Source organism: Triticum aestivum, chromosome 7A (assembly GCF_018294505.1).
Source record: "Triticum aestivum cultivar Chinese Spring chromosome 7A, IWGSC CS RefSeq v2.1, whole genome shotgun sequence".
NCBI lineage: Eukaryota > Viridiplantae > Streptophyta > Magnoliopsida > Poales > Poaceae > Triticum > Triticum aestivum.
Window position 1 is genome coordinate 149,364,060 of NC_057812.1, and position 6,237 is coordinate 149,370,296.

Consider the following 6,237-nt stretch of genomic DNA (forward strand, 5'->3'; position numbering starts at 1 on the left):
GAACATGCTACATCACCCAAACATGACAACAAAATACATGGCATGGATGCATACAAGATGCTTAACAAAAGTCTAGCACTAAGCTACGGCCAATTCATCCATTAACAGGTTCAAACAAGCATGGCAAAAATGCATATGGCAAACAGATCTCAGACTTAGTGAAATTAACACTTGTCTGAAATTTCAGATCAGGTAGCACTCTTCGGAGCAACAAAACTACATGCTACATGACCTTAACATGGCAAAGTAAAGCATGACATGGAGCTACTCAAAGAGCTTAACAAAAGTCCCTTAGTGACCTTGAGCCAAAAGGGATCCGAAAATACAATTGCAAGCATGTGAACATAGCAAAAACATAACCAGATCACAGACTTAGTGAAAACTGGCACATGCTGAAAACAGATCTCAAGTAGGCATGTTTACGAGCTCGATGCACTCACCACGGAGCAAGTCATGACAAGACAAGCATACAAACATCAAGAAGGCACAAATTGCAAGCTAGACATGGCAAGAACAATAACATAGCATTCACGGATCAACTACAACATCATCGGCAAAATTGCAAACAAGTTGACAATCTGCCCAGATTCACAAAGTAGCAAAAGTAGAGCTCGATTGACTCAAGCTAGGGTCCTCCATATTTGCAAACAAAGACATGGATGGATAGAGCACTGCAATATTAACAAAACATCCTTACTGATCATCCTCAAAAGAGGCACAGATCACTAGGAAACAACATGAACATATGGCCATATGAGATAAACAGCTCAAGGACTTAGTGGAAATGCTAAGTCCCTGCAATCAGCATTACCGAGTGCACCACTTTGCAAGCTTGTGCTAGTCACCACACTCATCACAAAAATACATGGGTTGCACCTCTGGAAAGATGACAAAACCCTTAACAAAACATATGTAGAGCATCAGGGCATATCATGCACACAATAATCATGGCAGAAAATGACAAAAAGCTAAATGGAGCAGCAGATCTGACAAATAACTCAAGTAGCCCTCTTCTAACAGCATTTCAGGCATCAAGATGAACTCAAATGAAAATGATGCAATGGAATGAAATGATGTACTCTCTGAGATGAACATTTTGATATGCTATATGCATGAATCGGAGCTACGGAGGCAAAGTTACGGGGATATGAACAGGAGCACTTGGATCTGTGATTTCGGGACTTAGAAGAAAATCACCTAGGGTTTACTGTTCATCCCGATCTAGATCTGGGCACGGAAAACGAGGAACGTCGGAGCTGCACTGTAGACGTCCGGAGTTCGTCGAGGGCATCGCCGGAGTGGAGAGGAGGCCGGAGCCGGGCCGGATCCGGCGTGGGGAGGCGGCGAGCTTCCGTGGCAGCGGCGAGGCCCCGGTGGCGGCGGCCTGCTCCGGTGCGGCGGGCAGCGAGCGACGGCGCGCCGGCGGGGAGGCAGCGGATGGCGGCGGGCGCGGGCGCGGCGCCGTGGAGGAGAAGGGCGCGGGCGACGCGACAATGGATGGGCCCGCGAGGGCCGGATGCGGGCTCCTGGGCCGCGGTGGGAGTGGCGGCGGCGGGTGATGACGTGGCAGGCGGCGGTTGGCTGGCGGCGGTGTGTCCGGCACGGTCCGGACGTGTCCGGCCGCGCAGAGAGGAGCGGGACTAGGGTTAGGGTAGGATGATCCGCGAATTTTGGAGGAGGGTCTATATATAGGCACAGAGGGAGCTAGGAGAGTCCAAATGAGGTGCGGTTTTCGGCCACACGATCGTGATCGAACGCTCTAGATGATGGAGAAGGCTTAGGTGGGTTTTGGGCCAAATTGGAGGGTTGTTGGGCTGCAACACACACGAGGCCTTTTCGGTCCCTCGGTTAACCGTTGGAGTATCAAACGAAGTCGAAATGGTACGAAACTTGACAGGCGGTCTACCGGTAGTAAACCAAGGCCGCTTGGCAAGTCTTGGTCCAATCCGGAAATGTTTAATCCCCACACACGAAAGAAAGGTAGAAATGACCACCGGAGGAGAACGAAGCGCCGGAATGCAAAACGGATAACGGGGAAAATGCTCGAATGGATGAGACGAACACGTATGCAAATGTAATGCACATGATGACATGATATGAGATGCATGACAACGACAACAACACACGGAGACAAAAACCCGAACCCGAGAAAATAAAATAACTTAACGCCGAAACGGCAAGAGTTGGAGTACAAATTGGGAAAGTTACATCCGGGGTGTTACAACACTCCACCACTACAAAAGGATCTCGTCCCGAGATCTAGGACTGAAAGAGCGCCGGGTACTCAGAACGGAGGTGATCCTCGCGTTCCCAGGTAGCTTCACGGTCGGAATGGTGTGACCACTTGACTTTGAGAAATTTGATTGACTTGTTGCGAGTCTTGCGTTCAGTCTCTTCAAGAATAGCAACTGGGTGCTCACGATAAGAGAGATCTTCTTGGAGCTCAATGTCCTCGAAGTTGACGGTGCGGTCAGGAGTCTTGAAGCACTTTTGAAGCTGAGAGACATGGAACATGTCATGAACATTTGCAAAGTTTGAAGGAAGCTCGAGTTGATAGGCGAGGTCGCCTCTCTTGCTGAAAATATTGAAAGGTCCCACGTATCTAGGGGCAAGCTTCCCTTTGATACCGAAGCGACGAGTACCTTTCAAAGGAGAGACATGGAGGTAAACATGATCTCCGATCTCGAAAGCCAAATCACGGTGCTTACTATCATAGTAGCTCTTCAGACGGGATTGGGCTGCTTTGAGGTTCTCTCGAATGACTTTGCACATTTCCTCTACCTCTGTGATTAATTCATTACCCAAAAGCTGACGTTCACCGGTTTCAGACCAGTTGAGAGGGGTACGACACTTCCTGCCATACAGAATTTCAAAAGGGGCCTTACCCGAACTTGCTTGAAAACTGTTGTTGTAGGAGAATTCAGCATAAGGAAGACAACCCTCCCACTTCAAGCCGAAGGAGATCACACAAGCCCTGAGCATATCTTCAAGAATCTGGTTGACACGCTCGATTTGACCGCTAGTTTGAAGATGGAAAGCTGTGCTGAAGCGGATGTTGGTGCCCATGGCCTTCTGAAAAGAATCCCAAAACTTGGAGGTAAAAAATGCTGCCACGGTCTGAAGAGATCACTTGTGGAATACCGTGCAGAGAGACAATTCGAGAGGTATAGAGTTCCGCCAATTGAGTTGCAGTGATCGACTCTTTGATAGGCAGAAAGTGAGCCACTTTGGTGAGTTTATTGATGACAACGAATATAGCATCATTGCCATGCTTGGACTTTGGAAACCCAGTCACGAAGTCCATTTCAATGTGGTCAAACTTCCATTCTGGAATGGCAAGAGGTTGGAGGAGACCAGCTGGCCTTTGGTGTTCTGCCTTCACTCTTCTGCAGACATCACATTCATTCACGAAATGAGCAATCTCGCGCTTCATTCGAGTCCACCAATAAGCTTGCTTGAGGTCCTGATACATCTTCGTGCTCCCAGGGTGGATGGAGAGGAGAGAATTGTGAGCCTCGTTCATGATCACTTTATGGAGGTCACCTTTGGGTACAACAATATGATCCTCGAAGAAGAGAGTGTCCTTGTCATCAAGGCGGTAGCACTTGTACTTGGGTTGACTCTTGGCAATCCCAATCTTCACCTTTTTCACCATAGCATCGAGAAGCTGGGCTTGGCGAATCTGGTCTTCCAAGGTAGGAGAGACTTGAAGGTTGGCGAGGAAACCTTGAGGAACAACTTGTAGATTAAGTTTGCGGAAAGCTTCACAAAGCTCGGGTTGATAAGGCTTGAGAATCAGACTGTTGCAGTAAGCTTTCCTGCTCAATGCGTCAACAATCACATTGGCCTTGCCTGGAGTATACTCGATACTCGGATTATACTCTTGAATCATTTCGACCCATCGAGTTTGCCTAAGGTTGAGATTAGGCTGAGTGAAGATGTACTTGAGACTCTTGTGATCAGTGAAAATGTCCACTTTTCTTCCCAATAAGAGATGTCTCCAAGTCAAAAGAGCATGCACAACTGCCGCCAACTCGAGATCATGAGTGGGGTAGTTCTTCTCATTAGGCTTCAACTGGCGAGATGTATAAGCAACAACTTTCTTCTCTTGCATCAATACTGCGCCAAGACCTTGGAGAGAGGCATCACAAAAGACCTCGTACGGCTTGGATTCATCAGGCGGAGTCAGAACTGGAGTAGTGATCAATTTCTCTTTCAAAGTGTTGAAAGCAATGTCACACTCCGGAGACCAAACGTACTTGACGTGCTTCTGAAGAAGATTTGAGAGAGACTTCGCGATCTTAGAAAAGTTTTCAACGAATCTTCGGCAATAGCTTGCGAGACCGAGGAAGCTACGGACTTGCTTCACGTTCTGAGGAGGTTCCCAATTCACAATTGCAGACACCTTCTCAGGATTCACGGCAATGCCCTTAGCAGAGATGATATGACCAAGATAAAGAACCTCATCGAGCCAAAATTCACACTTGGAGAACTTGGCGTAGAACTGATGTTCCCTGAGCTTATCAAGAACCAAACGCAAGTGCTTGGCATGATCTTCCTTGTTCTTCGAGAAAACCAGAATGTCGTTGAGATAGACCAAAACAAAGTCATTGGTGTAGGTGTTGAAGATGAAGTTCATCATGCGAGAGAACGTCGAAGGAGCGTTGACGAGGCCAAAAGACATGACAGTGTATTCATATGAACCATAGCTTGTCCTGAAAGCCGTCTTGGGAATATCTTGCTCACGGATTCGAATCTGATGATAACCCATACGGAGATCAAGCTTGGAGAATACCTGGTCACCTTTGAGTTGTTCGAACAGCTCATTGATGTTGGGAAGTGGGTATTTGTTGTTGATGGTCTTCTTGTTCAATGGGCGGTAATCAACACAAAGTCGGTCCATTCCATCCTTCTTCACAAAAAGAAGACCACAACCCCACGGAGAAGAACTAGGCCGGATGAGGCCCATTTTCTCTTGAATATCGAGTTGCTTCTTCAGCTCCTTCAACTCTTCAGGTCCGAGCTTGTAAGGACGTTTGCACACAGGTTCCGTGCCAGGCTCAAGATCAATAACGAATTCAACTGGCCGGTGCGGAGGCATTCCTGGAAGCTCTTCTGGAAAGACGTCTTGATATTCGCAAATGACTGGAATTTGCGAGATGGCATCGAGTTCACCCTTCTCATTGAGAGAAAACAGACGGATAGTATCATCACGAGCGGCAAAAACAATTACATCCTCAGACGAATGAGTCAATTGAATCTGCCTGGCAGCACAATCAAGATGCGCCTTGTGCTTAGAAAGCCAATCCATTCCGAGAATAAGATCAATATCCGAGTTACCAAGAACCACCGGAGAAGAGAGAAACTTGTAATCGCCCAACGTGATAGTAACATCTGGGGCAATAGCGCTTGCATTCATGAATTTACGCGGAGAAACAACAGATAACTGTCTAGGCAAATCTTGCAAAGGCAACTCATGCTTAGAAACAAATGGCCTCGAGATGAAACAATGCGATCCACCCGTGTCAAAAAGAACTTTTGCAGGAATATCATTAATAGGAAGGTTACCCATGATGACATCTGATGAATCCTCTGCCTGAGCTGCATTCATCAAATTGACCTTGGCGGACTTGGGGTTATGCTTGACCACAGCTGTACTTGCCGATCTGACAGGAGGAGGAGGAGGAAGACGCCTCTGGTTGAGACACTTGTTGGCATAGTGACCCTTCTGTTGGCACTTGTTGCACGTGACCTCTGAAAGCAGACGGTGATACGGAGCACTCGATCTTGGAGCTTGAGACGAAGTCTTGTTCTGAAAGCCAGGGTTGGGTGGGTGGGAAGAACCACTGCCACCTTTGCTCTTCTGCTGATACGGCTGACAGAACGGAGGAGGAGGAAGCCAATACTTCTGCTGCTTGGCCACTTGAGTAGAGGAAGAAGGAGTAACATCTTTGACTCGCTTCTTAGAAGCATCACACCTCAACTGAGCAGCCTCTTGCTTCAGTGCCATGTTGTAGAACCCATCGTATCTCAAGGGCTCAGAGAGAACAAGAGCTAGCTGGATTTCTTCTCTAAGACCACCCCTGAACTGGTATATCATGCTCTGCTCATCAGGGACGTCCTTCTTGGCAAAGCGGGCGAGCTTCTGGAACAACTTGTTGTAGTCATAGACAGACAAAGAGCCTTGCTTCAGGTTGCGGAATTCCTCACGCTTGCTTTCAACCATGCTCTGAGAAA